This window comes from Penaeus vannamei, chromosome 17 (assembly GCF_042767895.1).
Source record: "Penaeus vannamei isolate JL-2024 chromosome 17, ASM4276789v1, whole genome shotgun sequence".
Lineage (NCBI taxonomy): Eukaryota > Metazoa > Arthropoda > Malacostraca > Decapoda > Penaeidae > Penaeus > Penaeus vannamei.
In genome coordinates this window covers 5,437,020-5,456,615 of record NC_091565.1, presented here as the reverse complement: position 1 = coordinate 5,456,615, position 19,596 = coordinate 5,437,020, and the positions used below count along the sequence as shown (strand labels likewise).

General features: G+C 50.4%; 1 long non-coding RNA gene across 1 annotated transcript in view; it reads left to right on the top strand.

Moving 5' to 3' along the window:
* The window catches only part of LOC138864530 (uncharacterized), a 53,292-nt gene extending 34,081 nt beyond the window's left edge, over positions 1-19,211 (top strand). The window contains exon 3 of the long non-coding RNA XR_011399185.1: positions 18,755-19,211. This is a non-coding gene — a long non-coding RNA (uncharacterized lncRNA). The remainder of the gene's footprint in view (positions 1-18,754) is intronic.
* Positions 19,212-19,596: the final 385 nt, after the last annotated feature.

The window sequence follows — 19,596 nt, the reverse complement described above, 5'->3', positions numbered from 1 at the left end:
CACCGTTTGCTTTCGCGGATTCCTGGCGTGTCGACCTCTTCTTTGACGCGGGCGTGGAGGAGATCGGGCGGCGCTGGTGCTCCTCTTCTCTTGTGTCTTTCTTTTCTGTTTGGTAGATTTCTCTTTATAATTTTTAATGGTGTGTGTGTGTGTGTTTTTGTCTCTTTCTTGTGTATCCTCCTTTTTCTTTCTTTCTCCTTCATTTATCAGATTAAATCTCCTTATCCCCAGTAATTCATTTTCCTCTTCGTATCGTTTTCTCCTTTTGTGTTTCTCTTTTCTCTGTCTCCGTTTCCTTTCACCTAACCCCTCTCTTTTCTTACATCCCTTCCTCTTACGCTCTTCTTTCATTTCTCCCCCTCGCCCTTTCACTCATCCTCCTCTCCTTTCACCCTTCCATTCACCCCCTCTCCTCTCGCTTCTCCATTCACTCCCTCTCCTCTCGCTCCTCCATTCTTCCTGCTTTCTCCACCCCTCCATTCCTCCCTCACTTTTTCACCTCTCCACTCCTTCCCCTCTCCCCATACTCTTCCATGTCTTCCTTTTCCCCTCCATTCTTCATCCCCCATCCCTCTCCCCTCATTCTTCCATTCTCCCCTCTTCCTTCACCCCTTCATTCGCCCCCCTTTCCCCTTACCTCTTCGTTCCTCCCCCTCTCCCCTCACCCCTTCATTCCTAACCCTTCTCCCCTCACCCCCTCCCCTCACCCCTTCATTTCTCTCCCTTCTCCCCTCACCCCTTCAGTCCTACCCCTTCTCCCCTCCTCCCTACATCATATCCCCCTCCAGGGCCACGTAGCATTCCTCCCCGGATTACGGGGCCGCCACGAGTCGTTTCCCCCTGGCTTCTCCCCTCCCCCCCCTCCCCCGACCTTCCCCTAGGCGGTCGTTTCGTGCCGTCGTCGCGTCGTCGTTCGGCCGGCCTGTAATGACGGGTCGCATCGGGGCTGTGTGTTCGGTGCTCAATCGGGCCCTGGCGTGTCGTGTCTCGCGCCTTATGTCTGAGGGGAAGAGGAGCGGGGAAAGAGAGAGGAGGAAGAGGGTTGGGGAGGCAAGGAGTGGGTAGGGGAGGTAAGGAGTGGGTAGGGGGGAAGATGGAAGGGGTAAGGGATTGATTCAGGGGAGGTAGGGAAGGTGAGAATGCGGGGGGGGGGGGGAGAGATTGGGTTTGTGATTGTTATTTATCTTGTGGAGGTGTCCGAAGGGTTTCCAATTCCGTGGTGTATCAGAATTCTCTTTGTAGTACTTTCTTTGTCTCGGGTCTTTTAGAGATTTCGTTCGTCCTCGGTGTCATTTCCGTTGGTCGGCTATTCGGCGTTGTCAGGACGGTGTCTGCCAACGGACCAAGTTGTCAGGCTTTCATTAATCTCTTGGCATCAGCATGGCTTACCACGGGATGTCCGTCCACATTCCAAATTGTCTCTAATTTCATACTTTTTTGTCCTTCCATTCATTCTTCTTCATGTAAGCTTACCAAGGCGTATTTACTTTATGAATGATATTTTTTGCGCCGGGGTTCCGTGGGTCGCTCTGTAATTGTAGCAATTTCGTTGATGTTTTTTTCCTGTTCATGAGTCATACCCTTTCTCTCTCTCTCTCTCTCTCTCTCTCTCTCTCTCTCTCTCTTCTTCTCTCTCTTTCTCTCTCTTCTTCTCTCTCTCTCTCTCTCTCTCTTTTTCTCTTTCTCTCTCTCTTATTCTCTCTCTTTCTCTCTTTCTCTCTCTCTCTCTTATTCTCTCTCTCTTGTATTCTCTCTCTTTCTCGTATTCTCTCTCTCTCTCTCCTCTCTCTCTCTCTCTCCTCTCTCTCTCTCTCTCCTCTCTCTCTCTCTCTCTCTCTCTCTCTCTCTCTCTCTCTCTCTCTCTCCCTCCCTCCCTCTCTCCCTCCCTCTCCCTCCTTTCCTTATTCTCTCCTGAATTGTTTCCTCTTTCCATCCTTCCTTTCCTCCGTCTCTTCTTCTCTTCCCGGTACCTAGCCTTATTTCCTCCTTCCATTCCGCTCTCTTCTTCTTCCTTGCTCTTCCTCCCTCGTCCTTTCCCTTATCCCTGTGTTGTTTCGTTCCCCCTCTTCCTACCTCTATCCCGTCTCTCTCCTTCTTCCTCTCTTCTCTCACTGTCACTTAATGTTTTCCTCTTGTTTTCGGACTCTTCCACTTCTCTCACTCTTCTCCGTTCGTGCCTCCTAATCGGCGTCACGGCTAATTATATCCACCAGGAAGAGTAGTAAATCTCCCCCCGCATCCTCCCCCGCCTAATAATGCTTTGATTATCCGCCCTCTCCACTCTCTCTCCCCCTTTCCCACTCCCTCTTTCTGCCACTGGCTCTCTCTCTCTCTTTCTCCCTCTTTCTGCCACTGGCTCTGGCTCTGGCTCTCTCTCTCTCTCACTTGCTCTCTCTCTCTCTCTCTCTCTCTCACTTCTCTCTCTCTCTCTCTCTCTCACTTCTCTCTCTCTCTCTCTCTCTCACTTGCTCTCTCTCTCTCTCTCTCTCTCTCTCTCTCTCTCTCTCTCTCTCTGCCTCTCTCTCTCTCTCTCTCTCTGCCTCTCTCTGCCTCTCTCTCTCTGCCTCTCTCTGCCTCTCTCTCTCTCTGCCTCTCTCTGCCTCTCTCTCTCTCTGCCAGTCGTGGTGTATCTCTCGTAGGGCTAGGACGTGTTTACAGTACTGTCCATAGACGTGAGGTCCCCGAATCCTGTGTTTACCCGCCCCTATCTGACCTTGGACAGGGAGCGGGTCACCTCCTACCAAGGTATCAGCATGGCTAGTGTTGCTAGTGGAAGTGGAACCCATAAAAGGGTAAGAAGTGATGGAAGCGTAGACATGACTGACGAGAATGGATGCGAGCGGGAGAAGAGGAAGAAGAACGACGGAAACGAAACAGCAGCCCAGAATGTTGCCGGTGTGAACGGCAGGAAAAGACTGCTATTTCCACAGGACTGTGCCTTGAGTTTCTTAGAAAAATTAAGGTGGGCCATGCAACTGGGTCGGGACCACGCTGATTTCGAGCCAGTGATGAAGGAAGGAAAGGGAAGGCCGTATCTCACGGTGCGGGCAGGCCAGGCGGTGCAGACGCTGACGACTCAGGGATACAAGGGGACAGTGATGACTGTCCCAAAGGCTGGGGAAAAGTTCACCAAGGTGATAATTTTCCGATATCCCACGATATTAGACCCGGACTTCCTGCTGGCCGACGATAGATTTGTGTGGGTAAGGCGGCACACGTCCAGGGGCGAGGAGCGGTGTCAGCTCGTTGCCCTTGTGAAGGGGGAAGTGCCAGAGAAGGTATTCATCTCTGGAGCGGGGTACAGGAGGGTGGCACCGTATGTGGAGCCTCCAGTCATGTGCCTCAAGTGCTGCAGGTGGGGACACAAGTCGTGGGCCTGTCAACAGGATGCTCGATGCAGGTTCTGTGGCAGGACACATGACTCAAGAGTCTGCCGGGCCAAGATTGAAAAGGGGGAAAGGGTTATGCCTTGCTGCTGCAACTGCGGAGGGCGCCACAATGCCGGGTCTCCTGCATGCAGGGTGAGGCCACAAATCAAGATTGCTTCGGTGGTCCCCAGGGAAGGAGAAAATGGAAAAAGGCCGGTCACCACCAGGCCAGAGGTGCCGAAAGGGGAGACAGCTGCAGTCCCTAATGCCTGGGGTGCAGGGCCCACCACGGGTGGTGCCGTCGCCAATGGCTTGTGATGACGGGCAGGACAGACAGGTGCAGGAAGCGAAGGAAGTGCCGCGGAGTAGTGGTGCAGAATTTTCTAAGGAAATATCCAAAATTACCAGGATGTTCCAGACGCTGATGCAGAGAATGGACACTATCGAAAGGAAAATGGCCCAGGTTCCCAGCGAAGAAACGGAAAAACAAAGAGGGGGAGGAGGCAACGAAAGAAACTCCGACTAAAGACACAGAAACGAAACAAACATGTATTTCTGCAGAGGAGCAAGATTCAGAAAGTGAGATAGTTATTAAAGGGAAGGAAAGAAAAATAACAAGTGTGGAGTGCAACGATCACGAAAAAGAAAAACTCTTGGATCGATGGGAAATTGAACAAAACTTGGCAAAGCTTAATGATATGCTGGAAGAATGGAAAGGCAAGGTAATGCATAGTGTTGTCTTATAGCATTATTGTCTTGACTTCAGACAGCGGATTTCACAAGATATGTACAACAAAGAACAGGTGACCTGACCGGGGATGACCTGAGTGCCTGTCCTTCGCAAATAACAGCTGCACACACGGGTCGCCTACGGTACCTCACAGCTCATCAGTGAATGTGTGCACGAACTTTCTCTTTTCATGACCGTGACTCTCAATATTTTTGTTTTTGTATTTTATGTTATTATCTGGTAATACACCTAATTTTTGTATGAGAACTGTGAGCCCACACTGGGACTTATCAAGATAAGGGTGAGGATAACATACGTTACCACATCCTTTTGAGATGTAACCTTTTGTCTCAATAAACTTGTCAAAGTCAAAAAGTCTCTCTCTGCCTCTCTCTTTCTCTGCCTCTCTCTCTCTCTCTCTCTCTCTCTCTCTCTCTCTCTCTCTCTCTCTCTCTCCTCTCTCTCTCTCTCTCTCTCTCTCTCTCTCTCTCTATCTCTGCCTCTCTCCTCTCTCTATCTCTGCCTCTCTCCTCTCTCTGCTTCTCTCTCTCTCTCTCTCTCTCTCTCTCTCTCTCTCTCTCTCTCTCTCTCTCTCTCTCTCTCTCTGCTCTCTCTCTCTCTCTCTCTCTGCTCTCTCTCTCTCTCTCTCTCTCTCTCTCTCTCTCTCTCTCTCTCTCTCTCTCTCTCTCTCTCTCTCTCTCTCTCTCTCTCTCTCTCTCTTTCTCTCTCTCGCTTTATCTATCTATTTTTAACTGGACATTCTTTCCCATTTCACCCCCCTCTTTTCCTTACCTGTCCCCTCCCCTCTCTCCCCTTACCTGTCCCCCTCCCCTCTCCCCCTTACCTGTCCCCCTCCCCCCTCCCCCTTACCTGTCCCCTCCCCTCCCCTCTCCCCCTTTGAGCGTACTTCCACGGCGCCGGAATTTCCTCTCGATATTCCCCTTTGTCTGATGCGGTTCTAACTGCTGTCGCTTCCCCCTTTTATTCTTTTTTTTTCGAGCAAAGAAATCGCCTTTTTTTACGAGCTGGCTGGCGGTAATGCTCCGGAATGCACGGCTGTTATGTAGAGGTGGAGAAGGGAAAATTAGGATGATTCGTTATAGGTTTCTTTATATATATATATTTTTTCGTTCTTGCTTCATCTTTATAGCCTCTCTTTTTTTTCTCTTGTCTCTTTCTTCTCTTCTCTCTTCCTCTCTCTCTCTCTTCTCTCTTCTCTCTCCTCTCTCCTCTCCTCTTTCTCTCTCTCTCCTCTCCTCTTTCTCTCTCTCTGCGTGTCTCTCTCTCTCTGTCTCTCTCTCTCTCTCTCTCTCTCTCTCTCTCTCTCTCTCTCTCTCTCTCTCTCTCTTTCTCTCTCTCTTTCTTCTCTTTCTCCCTCTCTCTCTCTCTTTTCTCTCTCTCTCTCTCTCTCTCTCTCTCTCTCTCTCTCTCTCTTCTTTCTCTCTCTCTCTCTCTCCTCTCTCCTCCCTCTCCTCTCTCCTTTCTCACTCCCTCACTCTCTCCTCTCTCACTCCCTCACTCTCTCCTCTTTCACTCCCTCACTCTCTCCTCTCTCTCTCTTTCCTTCTCCCTCTCCACACACCCCTTCCGCCCTCCCTCCCTCCCTCAGTCTACCTCCACCTCTACCTCACCTCTGCCTCCTCTCGCTCCTGTTTCAGAAACACGCACATGCGCACGCAGACATGTATAAACTTTCCTTGTTTTCTTATTCCCCAACCACTGTAATGCTTCCTTTGGTCAAGTAACGGTTTTTCACTATTGTGTTAACGGGGAAGAAGAAGGAGAAGGAGAAGAAAGGGAAAGAGAAGAAAGAAGGTAGAGGAAGTAAAGGAGAAAGAGGAGGGGTCCTGTATTTGGTGTTTGTGCGGGGCAGGAGAGATCGTCATGGCGGGGGAAAGTGTGAGTCATGAGAGAACAGGAAGGAGGGAGTGTGGTAGGGGGCGGCGCTCCCCCTTCGCTTCCCTCGTAAGCTTTTGTTTATACTTTCACGGTCTTTTCACTCTTCGCCTCTAATCCTGCACCTCCCCCTCCTCTTCCTCTTTATCATCGTCGTCTTCTTCTTCTTCATCTTCTCCCCCTGTTCCTTTTCCTTATCCTTCTCTTGTTGCTGCTGCTGCTTTCCCTTCTCCGTTGCCCCCACCCTATCTGCCCCTCCCCTTAGCTCTTTTCACTCCATTTCTCCTCCTCCTGCCCCTCCTCGGCCTCTCCCCTCTTTATTCCTCTTCTTCCTTCTTCCCCTCCTCGCCCTCTCCCCTCTTTATTCCTCGTCTTCCTTCTTCCCCTCCTCGCCCTCTCCTCCTCCTCCTCTTCCTCCTGCATCCCCCCTTTGCCCCCTCCCCCATCTCTCCCTTCGTCTTCCGCCTGCCCTTACAAGACCGATATAGCACCCACTCCCCTTACTTAGCCTTCGTCGAGCCATGCCCTGCCATTGTCCCTACCCCACCCCCCCTTCTCTCTCTCGCTCGCTCTCACTCTCGCTCTCTCTTCCTCTCCCTCTCCCTCTCCCTCTCCCTCTCTTCCTAAACTCTGCTCCACCCTCCAGGTCTTTCCTCTCTGCCTCTGGTGTTTAGGTTAGAGTGGTCCGCAGGTCGTCGCAGGTCGTCCCCTCGGTTCTTTGGTCGTCTCCCGACTCCTTTGTCCGACGGTGTTCCTCGACTGCGCGGAGGGCGTGTGCAGACAGCCAGGCGTTCGGGCAGCGAAGAGAGCTTCCCTCCCCCCCGCGCGAGTGCGTGACGGCGGCGCCAAAATAGCCCTTGAGAGAGCTAGGGCGGTACACGTGGCAGGGCGCGGGGCGGCCGGCGGGCGGGAAGGTCGGGTGGGGGCGTGTCGTGGAAAGGAATAACGCGCGCGCCAGAGCCACCCTTTGGCCGGGCAGTGCCAGGCAGTCGGCTCGTCTGACAGTCGTGGCACTCGTGAGACTGTGTGCATTGCCATCGCCTACCGCCTTTCTTTCCCCGGCCGTTCTGGCTCTCTCGGCCTCTGGCGTGACACGACTGACCGCTGGCCCTCCCGCTGCCGCCCGCCCGCGTCCAGTGCCTCTGGCAGTCGTGTGTGCCTGACGCGGGTCACTCTACACCTGCGCGGGGCCCGGGGGCCGAGGGGGCCGAGGGGGTTAGGGCGAGTGGCTGGCCCGAGCGAGTGGTTAGTGCTCGCGGTGAGGTCATAGTCTCCGTACACTGGCCGGCACCACGTGACGCCGCGCCTCCTCCTGCCGCTGACGCTGCCATTGCTGTGAGGGGAATAGTGTACCCTCTTTGGTACTGGGGGGCATGAGGGGGTACGGCAGGTGGCGGGGGGGATCCTGACCCGAGTTACGCAGGCGGGCCAGACTGGGCCGGCGCGAGTGTGCGTGTGCGTCCAGAGGCTCACTCTGCCCCGCGTGTTTACCTACTCTGTTTACCTCGGCGCCGCGACCGCTATAAACAAGGCCGTGTGGAGGCCGCGGGAACCCGGTCGAGCGTGGACGGAGGTGAATGAGTGCGTGCCCCGCGCCAGGCCGTGGAGGAGGGGCCAGGCGGCAGCAACAGTTTCGTTACATGGCGTAGTGCTTCAGAAAGTGTTTTGAGATCATGCAGATCAATCTGAAATATAGTGGTGCAAGCTAAAAGGTTCCTCCTTAGATTTTTTTGCTTAAGTGAGAAGAGGTGGTGTTTTGTGTTTGTATTTGTGCTTGTTCCTGATATTGTGTGCGTGTGGATTCGCCGCGTGTGGCCTAGGGCGCCCACGTGCTCCACCATCTCTGTTCTGTCCAGTGCCCTCGTGGTTCGACGCGATGGAGAAGAGTTACCTGAGGAGCTACCGGGCGGGGGAGCGCAGCTACGGGCTCGGCAGCTTCTCGCCCTCCAACTCCTACACGAAAAGTTCGCGCAAGTTCCGTTACTCGGGGGCCCACACCACCGCCCTTGACCTAACGCCGGCGCCCGCCCCGCCCGAGATGTCGCACACCGCCCGCAAGTACTCGTCTTCCAGCTACTCGCCCTCCAGCTACTCGCCCTCGTGCCGGAGGAGCACCAGTAAGGAGGAGAGCGGGCGGGCGAGCGCAGACCGGCTCTCCGCCGAGCGATACAGCGGCCGAGGACCCAGCTCCGACCGACTTAGCTCGGGCTATTCCTCGTACTCCTCGTCTTCGAGGCGAGGCAGTTGCAGCAGCGACTTGCTTACCTCCGCCTCGCCCTCGCCCTCTAACTACAACTACAACGGGTATTCGTCTTCGTACAACAACAACAGTGGCAGCAGCGGGACGGCCACGCCTACCTCGTACAGCAACGGCTACTCCAGCCTCTCGAGGCACGTAAGCAACTCAGACCTGACGAGCTACAACGAACGAAATGAGACGGCAACGACTGCGACGTCCGGCCGCTACTCAAGGCAGAACAGCAACGACTTGTCAGGCGTGTCGGCCGGAAAGTACTCGAGGACGAGCAGCAAGGACCTCTCGCCCTCCTCAGCGTCAGCCACGTCGTCGGCGAGAAGCTATTCGTCGAGGCCAAGCAGCACTTATTCCCGTCAGAGCAGCACCGAGCTGCCGTCTTCCACAGTGGGCGCCTCCTCTAGCCTGTATTCCCGGCAAAACAGTTTCGATGCCACGTCGCCCTCTCCCACGCCCTCAACGTTCGTTAGCGGCTACGCGACACTAGATCGAAGGGCGAGTCGCAGGAGGAAGGATCACCTCTCAGACAGGAAGAGTGCGGACCGTGTTCTCGACTCCCCTGCGTACTCAAGCAGCACGCTGGACCGTAAAAGTAGCTACGGACGCACCTTCAGCTGCGACCTGCCCAGCTGTAGGACCTCAAACGCCCCGTCATCCAAATACAGTGGGAGCAACAGCAGTAGCAATATCAACAATAACAATAACAATAACGACAGCAGTAACAATAACAATAACAAGGCATCGGAGAGCCGTGGCAGTGATTCGCGTCATGAGCGGAGTCCTTCCATCGTGGCCATTCACGAGGGCCTGGCCAGGATCAACAAGGCGCTGCAGAAGCACAAACAGCCGAGTCCCGAGCCCCAGACGTCGTCCGCACTATCTGGGAGGCCCGCTGCCGGCTCATCCTCGTACTACTCGAACGCCTGCGACCCGAGCGCCATCCGGGCGGCCCTTGGGACCTGCCGCTCCCCCAACATGCGTTCCCCCCGGGGCAGGGTCAACCACTTCGCCTCGCTGAAGGAGGCGTCCGTGGAGGGGGAAGTCAACGTCGTTCCGGATATAGTCATTCCGGTAAGTGGCAGCGAGAGTCGCCTGCCGAAGACGCCGAGACTATATGATTATTGTGCGCTCGGTGCACGCAGTGCCTGTCAACCCTTGAGGAAGGTCGCAAGGCACAAAAGCGAACGCTTTCGTGCTTTGGGAAGGGGGCGGGATCCGTGTCATGGCCAGACAGGCGGGCTGGTGAGGGATAGGCTTGCGGGGGATATGAGGGAGGTCGCTGGAGGACGTGTAATGGCTGTACGACCTCATCCATGCATCCTCCTCCTTCCTAAATACAGACTCCAACCAGACGCACTTGGCACGCTGCCCACCATAACCCTCGACGCAAGATCGCTTCCGGAAGTGCGCTTATTTACCGATGGTTCCGGCCTACTCGAGGAAGGGGGTCGGGGATGGGGAGAGGGTGTAGAAGGGGGGAGAGAGGACTTCCCAAGATGTCTCACGAGGCACTTGAGGGCAGAGTTCATCCCGTCTTGTGTCGCAGACGGAAATAGATACAGAAAGTGGTACTTTAGAATGAAGTCTACGAGCCGCGTTACTGTTTGTCACGAGTTTTTCTCAGGCGTTTTTGTTATTACTCTCTGTTCGTCTTCCTGTTTGTACTATATTGTTATTATTTTTAAAAAAATAATTATAAGGTATCTTTATCATCATAATTATATTTAGACTACCAGGAAGCAACGCCTCCACGTGCTGTTTTGTACATATTAAAAATATATATATAGTTTATGTACTAGCGACTGTCGGCGTTAAGGTCAAAACAGAAACGGTTTAGAATCTTATATAGATTAGACCTCACGGTTTGCTGTGCTGTCTAATAGTTACTGGTGTATATAAAAAATATATATATGAAAAAGTACATATACAAGTGCACGCTAGTTTAGGCCTAAACTGTTAGTTGTATTTTTTTTTCGTTTCATTACTTGAAAATTATACGTCGATGGATGCCTCTCGGTTGAAATATGGCTTCATAATATCCCCAAGTATGATATCCATGGCCTCTTAACTTACCGGAACATAACAAAAAATGCGAGTCGGGTGTAAGGAGGAGGCCGACACGGAGAACATCCCATAACGTGTGGTCGCGTGATAGCCTCCCCGAGTCTGACGCAACAACTTCAACTTCATTTTTCTTCACTCTCTCGCCTCCCGATCAACGCCGTTTGTTGCCTGCCCGTCATGCGAGAGCCCTGCTTCCCTTCCCTTCCCTTCCCTTCACGTTGGAAAGCTGCGGGGATCGAAAGATAATGCCTTGATGAGGGAGTACTTCCAGGGTGGATGGTTAGGTTCTGTCTCTTTTTTCTTTCTCTCTCTCTCTCTCTCTGTCTCTCTCTCTCTCTCTCTCTCTCTCTCTCTCTCTCTCTCTCTCTCTCTCTGTGTCTCTCTCTCTCTCTCTCTCTCTCTCTCCTCCAGCCCTTCTTTCCGTCTCCCCATCTCCCCTTCTTTCCCCTATCCTATCCATAGATCTATCATTAGAGGCGGTGTCGCTGCCCCCGTCGTGTAGGTCCGCCTGTGGGGCCGTATCCCCTGGCGAAGGGATGGGCAGGGAAGGGCAAGGGCAGGGTTGGGAAGGGAAGGGAAGGACAAGGACGGGATGGGAAGGGCAGGGGAGGGAAACGATCCCGCGTCACCGTCTTGGGAGATGGTTGGCGTCGGAGGTAAGGTTGGGCAATATTGATCGTTTACCAGGTTACGGGGGATATATTTTACGCTGATCCCCTTTGTTGTCTCGCGGTCATGAAGGCCACTGCCCCCCTCCCCGTCCCCTCCCCCACCCCCATCCTTGCCTCTTGGAACTGGGATTTTCAAAAGCGAGACGAGGTAAGGCTAATGCCGGCGGAGGACACCCATAAACAGGATTTATCGACCCTTCCCCGTGTTTGCGTTGATTCCGCGATCAAAATCCCCAAATTGTTTTAAACGCGGCCGCTTAAGGTTTCAAAAGAGATAATGCTAGCTTGCAAGTCTTGTTTAGCGGGTTGCTGATGCCCGGCGCCCTCGCGTGTGTCGTCGATCACGATTATGTTGTCTCCGGATACAGGGCTACAGGATGTGCTCGCTGTACCTGGTCGTCGGGGTCGTGCCAGGTCGACTCGGGTGGCACCTGGTCGGTCCTTCTCGTGACCCGCGGGCTCCTTGGTCCACGTCCGGTCACGGGAATCTTTCAATGACGATGGAGAGGTAATTTTGACCGAGGTTATTGCCCATTCGAGGGTTCGATGGCTTTCGAGAGGACGTTAGTTGGACACAGGGGTTGCTTTTGTTTTTCTTCGCCCTGTCTTCCTTCGGTGAGATTGTGTCCGGTTGTTCCTGGTGTTTTGGCCGGATTATGGGCGCGTGGCGGGGGTTGGACGCACGTTGCTTGGATTAGCCTTTGCTACAGGTTGCCTTGACTTCCTTTGCCGGCCTCGGATGACCCCGCGTGACCCCGTTTTGATTTCGGGGGAAAAGCTTCAGGCTGGATGACTCTGACCCTGGCCTGTGTGACGCAGCGGTTGGTCGTTCCGAATTCTCTTTCTCTTTCGATATCATTTCTTACCCCGTGTCGTCCCGGTGGATTTGATTTGTTCGGCGAGCTCGGATTTCATCGTGGGCGTCGAGGGCTGGCCAGGAACATCCCAGAAATATGGTGACTTCCGGTTGAGCGTTGTTGATGTTCGCTGGGACTATCCTCGCCGTGATGCCGAGCGCCGGCGTAACTCAGCCTCACTAATGAAATAATCTGGTTGAGGCTTATGATATTATGGAAGCTCGGGACACGCAGATCTTCCGTCATGAGTTGCTCCCGAAATACGCCCCCCCCCCTCTCCCCCGCCGCCTTTATTCCTCTGATGTGTGTCGTGCGCTTGTGCCAGTCGGTTTATCTTCGTTGGTATTTTCGTCTTCCCGAAATATCTGGCAAACTCCACATTTTCACGATGCTATCCATTATGCGTCTCTGTGTATCTTTGTCCGCATGCACATACAAAGGCTCACACATGTTGAACAAGACGGCGTACAGCAGGAGAACTTGCTCGGGTGCGGCGCCCTGCCACACCCTGGCAGTTTTTGCACGTCTGCCATGCGGGCCCCAAGGCGGGCATACGGGCCAGCAAAAACATCCAACCTGCTGACATACAGTGGCATGCTATCCCTCTTTCTCCCCTTCTTGCTCTACTTCTTTCTTTGCCTTAATTTCCTTCATTTTTCCCCTCTCCTTCCTTCCACTTTTTCATCGCCAAATATCGCTCTTCTTCGATGGCACGGAGAAAAAGGTCGCCATCAATTGGATGTCCTTACACCCTAAGGACTTTCTAGCATGCTAATCGAGAGCCCGATGCACGAGGCCCTTATTCGCGAGGGGAGTTTGTGAGCCCTTAATTAAAGTTATCGAGGGCGTGGTTCTCTCCCTCCCGCCTTTAGGTACGGGCGGCGCCCACGACTCGAGATGTCCTGGGAAGATTCGTGTCCTCCCTCGCTCCTCTCACGTGGCGATGGGCGGCGCGGTGAGTGTTACGGTATGAGGGCGGTATAGCTTGCTTCACCGTGTCTCTTCTGTTTCCCTATTCCTCCCTTTCCTCATTTCACTTCACCCTTTCGTCTTCCTTGCTTTCGCCCCGTCACCTGTGCTGATGGGAGCAAGGTTATGTCCCTGCTCTGCTCTTGTAGGGTACAGCTATGCCTTTTGGTCTTATTTATAGATTGACAGGTTTATTGGAATTGATTTTCCAGGGCGTAGGTTGGTGGCTTATTATGTTCCTTATTTTATGTATTTCTTATTTCCTTGAGTTTCATTTTTCCTAAAATAAATCATTTTTATTTCCTTGCGTTTCTCGTCTTTGCTAAAAAGAAAAAAAAAAAAATCTCTGCAGTAGTGCGTAATCGCCAAACCATTGGTGCGAGATGCATATTGGGTTTTGCGAGCACGATATTTTCCGGAATTGTTGGAAGGAATTTGGGAATCTCCTGGAAACAAAAGCATGTCCAAGTGGATTTAGCAGGAAAACCACGCGACAGGAAGGGCAGGGAAAGAACACGGCTGATTACGTGTCTCAGAAAAGTCCTGCAGTTCTTAGGCTCATAAGCGGTGCCGCATTTGCCGGAACGAAACGCGTTTTTTGTTCGTTTTCTCTGACGCTGATGTTCTCTCTGCGTCTTGCTTGCTTCCTGTTTTGCTTTCTCTGATTCAGGGGTGTTCAACGCGCGGCCCGGGACACGATGCTGTTTCAGTCTTACAGGCGGCCGTTTTATGTAATTAATTAAGCCAGTCCGTCTTTTAAGATGGTACACTTACACATTATTTTCTGTGATTGTGTTTTTGTAACGAATGAAATGGCCTCATACGTTTTTAGGACAACCATCTGGCCGTTTCGTTGCGTCGACTTATGATTGTACTGTTTACTTAGGTGGAATGTGGCCCCCTGGAGTAGATGAGTTTGACAGCCCGGCCGTAAATCGTAATTTATTTTAATGTTTTTTTCTTCTTTTCTTTTCTTTTTTCTTATTATATTAGATTTTTTTTTTTTTTTTTTTTTTTTTTTTTTTTTTTTTTTCATCTTGTACGTATCCCCTCTTCCTCTACAAGATAACACGTCTCAATAATTGGTTAAACGAGTAATTGATTCGCCTATCTGGTTATAGCTGTTAGCGCGATTCCCCGACGTTTCGCGAAGGAAGGAAATTTGCGTGACTGTATTACGTCGCATTATGCAGAGCGCGGAGTAGACGAGCCAAGCAAGCCCAGAGGTGACGCACGGGACATGGTCACGCGGCGGTGTCAAGGAGATGTCAAACGGAAGGAAGAAGCTGGCAGGTGACACGGGAACTGCGGTGTCACATGATACCGGAAGGGGGTGGGGGAGGCAGAAGCGGACGGAGAGTGATGGAGAAAGAGGTGGGAAGGGAAATGGCAGATTCAGAGATTGACGGCCATCCAAAGCGAGGAGGAAGAGGAGGAACGTTCCGGTATATAGGTCAAAGGAAGGAATGGTACGATTTCGGGAGGAAAAGAATTGAGGGATTTTTTTAAAACTTAGAGAGAGAGAGAGGGGGGGGGGGCTGTTTGTACGTGTGTATATACAGCTGTTCAGTATAACGCTTATGCGGACCCACATCCACGTGTATTAAATCCGTGGCGTCCTTTAAAAAAAGAAAGAAAGAGAAGGACCTCCTCAACTACGCAAACACACACACATTCGAGGTACAAGGTTAGGGTGGACCGTCGAGTCGCACTCCACGCACGCGACGCCAATTAAGGGAGATTCGTGTAACCCGAAAGGCCGAATATTGGAATTCTTGGGGAATACAGATAATGCGCTTTGGGGAACAGGCTGAGGAAGTGGAGTATTCTCGGAAAGGAGTGAATTGGTGGAGCTAAGGAAGACGGGGAAGGGGGGAGTGAAGTGAAAAGAGAGAGAGAGAGAGAGAGAGAGAGAGAGAGAGAGAGAGAGAGAGAGAGAGAGAGAGAGAGAGAGAGAGAGAAAGAGAGAGAGAAAGAGAGAGGGAGAAAGAGAGAGAGAGAGAGAGCGAGAGCGAGAGAGAGAGAAACGGGGAAAAGGAAAGGGAGGGAAAAAAGAAAAAGAAAGGGGGCAAACAGTTGATGTCGCTCCAAATAGAGCATAATAGAGCAAAGGAAAGCGAGCGTTCCTGGCTCCCTTCCAGCTAACCACCAGTTAACCTAAGTAATTACCTCCGCTACTATTAATTGCACAGTTCACCGACATCCGCTACTAAAACGGGTGTTTTCCCCAATTTTAATCCTCTTCGGTGAAAAATTCTCCTCTTCTCTCCCTTGTCTTCTCTTTTTCATCTCTCTCTCTCTCTCTCTCTCTCTCTCTCTCTCTCTATCTCTATCTCTATCTCTATCTCTATCTCTATCTCTCTCTCTCTCTCTCTCTCTCTCTCTCTCTCTCTCTCTCTCTCTCTCTCTCTCTCTCTCTCTCTCTCTCTCTCTCTGTCTGTCTGTCTGTCTGTCTCTCTCTCTCTCTCTCTCTCTCTCTCTCTCTCTCTTCCCTTTCCCTTTCCCTTTCCCTTTCCCTTTCCCTTTCCCTTTCCCTCTTTCTCTTTCTCTTTCTCTCTTTCTCTTTCTCTTTCTCTCTTTCTCTTTCTCTCTCACTCTTTCCCCTCCCCCATCTCTATCTATCTAGCTCTCTCTCTATCTGTCTATCTCTTTATTTTCAAGGTTATATTTCTCATTCTCTTTTACTCGATGCCAATTTTCCATATCATTCAAGGGTTTCCGAGTTTGTTCGTTTTCTCCGTCGACCGAAATGGCACTCTCCTCAAATGGAAGGATTGTCACTCAACTCTACGGGAGTGTCGCACCGCATTTCGATTATGCGGCCAACTCGGACCACACAGAAGGGAAAGGAGAGAGAGAGAGAGAGAATGAAGTGAGTGAGACGTGGGTGTTTCTATGTATGTATGTTGTTTTTTTTAATTTGTGTGTGTGTGTGCGTGTGCGTTCGTGCGTGTGTGTGCGCGCGCATGTTGATTAAGGCGTTCCGAGCCACCGATACCAGAAAGTCGTTTGTTCAAACAAAATGCGATTGTGTGGAAATATGACGTAAGAGTGGGTTAAAGGGGGAGGGGGTAGCACCTGGGGGCCTTGTCCGAGGAGACGTCTGCGTGTGTCACGGAGGAGGTATCGAGTTAGTCATGGAAACTCCTCCCCCTTCCCCGACCCCTTTCTCCCTTCCCCCTCCCCTCCCCTCCCGTCCCCTCCCGTCCCCTCCCGTCCCATCCCTTCCTCTCCTCCCTCCCCTCCCGTCCCATCCCTTCCTCTCCCCCCTCCTCCTCCCCCCCTCTCTTCGCTCGTGTCGGAGCAGCATTGTGTTTTTGCGTCTGATTTTGTGTTTGATAAAATGGTGTGAAGATCCTGACGCTAATGGGTGAATTTTGAATAAGGGATTGACGCATTTGTTGATGAAGAGGGAGGAGGAGACACCGCGGGATTGCAGATGTTGATGCTTGTGCTGGAGTGCTTGCTGTCTAGGGAGGAAGAAAGGAGTGGGTAGGAAATTGAAGGTGGAGATGGGACATATAAAAGGAATGATTGGATTAATGGAGGGCAAAACTGGAGTGGATAAAGTACGTGAGCTAAAGAATTTGTATAAATGCAGTAAGTAAAAAGAAGTGGAAGAGTAGAGGAAGTAAATGAGTGAAAGATGTGGCTAAATGGAGACAGGAGGTGGGATAATAAAGAGGGGAGAAAGAAGATCAGTTAAAGAAAGGGATTAATGGAGGAAGGTCAGTTAAAGAAAAGGATAAATGGAGGAAGGTCAGTTAAAGAAGAGGATAAATGGAGGAAGGTCAGTTAAAGAAAAAGATAAAAGTAGAAAGGTCAGTTAAAGAAAAGAATAAATGGAGGAAGGTCAGTTAAAGAAAAGAATAAGTGGAGGAAGGTCAGTTAAAGAAAAGGATAAATGGAGGAAGGTCAGTTAAAGAAAAGAATAAGTGGAAGAAGGTCAGTTAAAGAAAAGGATAAATGGAGGAAGGTCAGTTAAAGAAAAGAATAAATGGAGGAAGGCCAGTTAAAGAAAAGGATAAAAGAAAGGTCAGTTAAAAAAGGAGAGGAAGTATACAAGAGCAAGAATAATTGAAATGAACAGAGGCAATGCATGGCAAGCTCGCGGCGGCGTGATGAAAGAGCAGACACGATTCGCCAGAGGAGCGAGGAAGCCCCGGCTGGCGAATGACTGACGCGGCGGGATATTTCCTTTTCACGCTGCGGTGTGCGAGTGCGTGTCCGGGAGTCGTGTGTATCGGAGGCCAGATCGCCGTGTTTGCTGTGTCGTGTTGCCGATGTCGGTCGCTCGGTCGGTCGGTCGGTCGGTCGGTCGGTCGGTCGGTCGGTCGGTCTATGGCGCTAGGGCGGGGGTTGCGGCCGCTTCTTGTTTACTAGTTTTGCTCTTTGGTCTTGGTGGTGGTGATGTTTTTTTTTTTCTTGTTTTTTTCTTTCTCTTGTTCTTTTTTTTCTTTATCTTTCTTCCCTCGTTTCTTTTTTCTTCTTCTTTTCTTTCTCTTTCTTTCCTCTTTTCTTTATCTTTCTTTCCTCGTTTCTTTTTTTCTTCTTCTTTTCTTTATCTTTCTTTCCTCTTTTCTTTTTTTCTTCTTTTATTTTTTTCTTTCTTTTAGTTGCTGGGAGAAAAAGTTGCGGGATTTCGTAAATTGACTGGCTTCTTGTAGAGGTTATTGCTGCTGCTGCTTCTACTACGACTATTATCGCTGCTACTACTACCACTCTTACTACTACTACTACTACTCTTACTACTACTACTTCTACTTCTACTTCTATTTCTACTATTAGTTACTAGTACTACTATTACTACTACTACTACCACCACCGCCACTACCACAACGACAACTGCCTGTACTACTACTACTTCTACTATTACAACCACATCTATTAATGTTGCTCTCGCCAGTGCAGGAATAGTTGCAGTAGCAAATTATTACTACAACTACAGCTGCTAATAGTAATGATGATAACAACACCCCTTCCCTGCAGATCACTACCCACGCTACCACTGCTGTAATAGCTTTTATTTCTATTATTGCTATTATGGATATTTATTTCGTCGCTTTTTCTCAATAGTAACTTGCATTTGCAGTATTTTTCTCGTCCGAAATCGTGCATTCCCGACATATATGCTGAGGGACGAGATAATTTATTCTTCACATGGCAAAAAGAAAAAAAAAAGGTTAATCTCCCTTCCATGTCCATGTTGACAGTGTAAACAAACCGAGAGAGCGAGGCGGGCCGCACCTGGAGTGTGTTCCTTCGCGATTTAGGGGAGTCACCCCTGCCAGCGAGCGGGTTTGGGCCGCGGATGGGAGAGGGGGAGACTTAACTATGTTTGTTCTTAATATTTTCGTCCGTCAGCGCTCTGTTTGAACTGCTAATGTTCTCTGTAGGAGAGGGATGGGATCGCTGAATGTTCTTTTTTCTCTCTGTTTCTTTATCTATGTTTATTTGTTTTTTTCTTCCGTTATTTGGAGGATATAGTGGCTCGTATTGGATGTCCTGGAATGAAAGTTTTCTATGATTGTAGACGGGCGGTAAATGTTGAAGTGGAACATTATGTAAACTGTAAGGGAGACTATTGCAAATTTTTCACCCTGTTTGCTGTATTATAAAGTAAATATTGATATATGTTGATAATGCCTAGACTTAGATGTTATTGTCTTTTCTTTTCATTTTTTCTTTTTTTTTTTACATCGAGCGTGTTCATTTTATTATTATGTATATTCTACCATGAATAAATTAAGTCGATATTTAGTGTTGGTAGATTGATGTTATGTTGATACTTTGGAAAGATTACGTTTAATTCATATTCTACGTTGTAAGTAGAATACTTTTAATTCATATTCTACGTTGTAAGTAGAATACTTTTAATTCATATTCTACGTTGTAAGTAGAATGGTTCTGACAGTTTTTCTAATATTTTTTTTCTCTTTTTCCAGGTAAGTGTCGCCTTGAGAACGGATATGTGCAAGTCCTCCCAGGTAGTATGGCCTCAAGGAACCTGTTTACCTTCCCAGAGGTCACTCCAAGGAAATTAATCTTAGCCGCAAACATAATAGATAAATAGAGGAATAAATGAATGAGCAAATAGGTAGGTGCACCCTAAAAAGCATTCCTCCGATGTACATCCACGAAGGTGAATTAATCTCTGAAAAAATCTGGTACCAAAATCATGCTGAGACGTAAGAAAAAAATGGAAAAAAGAAAGAAAAAGAAAATACTCCGCCACTTGGCTTAGGAAACGCAAAATGCCGAATCTAAAGAGGAGATGTGTTAGCTGCAAGCGTAGATGAAGAAATGAAAGAGGGAAGTGAAGAGAAAAGATGAGAAGAGAAGCAAAGCATATACGGGCATGGGTTGGCACCGTCCGACCACCATCCGTGGCCGAGACAAACAAGGGGGGGAGGGGGGAGGGGGGGAGGCTTATTGCGTGGTGATTGCGCAACGGGTCGGTAATGGCCAGAGCATCACACCTCGGGATGCTGCGTTGCTTCTCGACAGGTGTATTATGATGGAGAATGGGAGACGGTGGGCTTTGATGTGTGTGTGCGTGCGTGTGTGTGCGTGGGGGGGGGGGGGGGTGCGTGTGTGTGTCTGTGTGTATGTGCGTGTGCGTGTGTCTGTGTGTGTGTGCGTGTGCGTGTGTTTGTGAGTGTGTGTGTGTGCGTGTGCGTGTGTGTGTGTGCGTTGTGTGTGTGTTTGTGAGTGTGTGTGTGTTGGGTGTGCGTGTGTGAGTATGTGTATGTGTGCGTGTGCGTGTGCGTGTGCGTGTGTGTGTGTG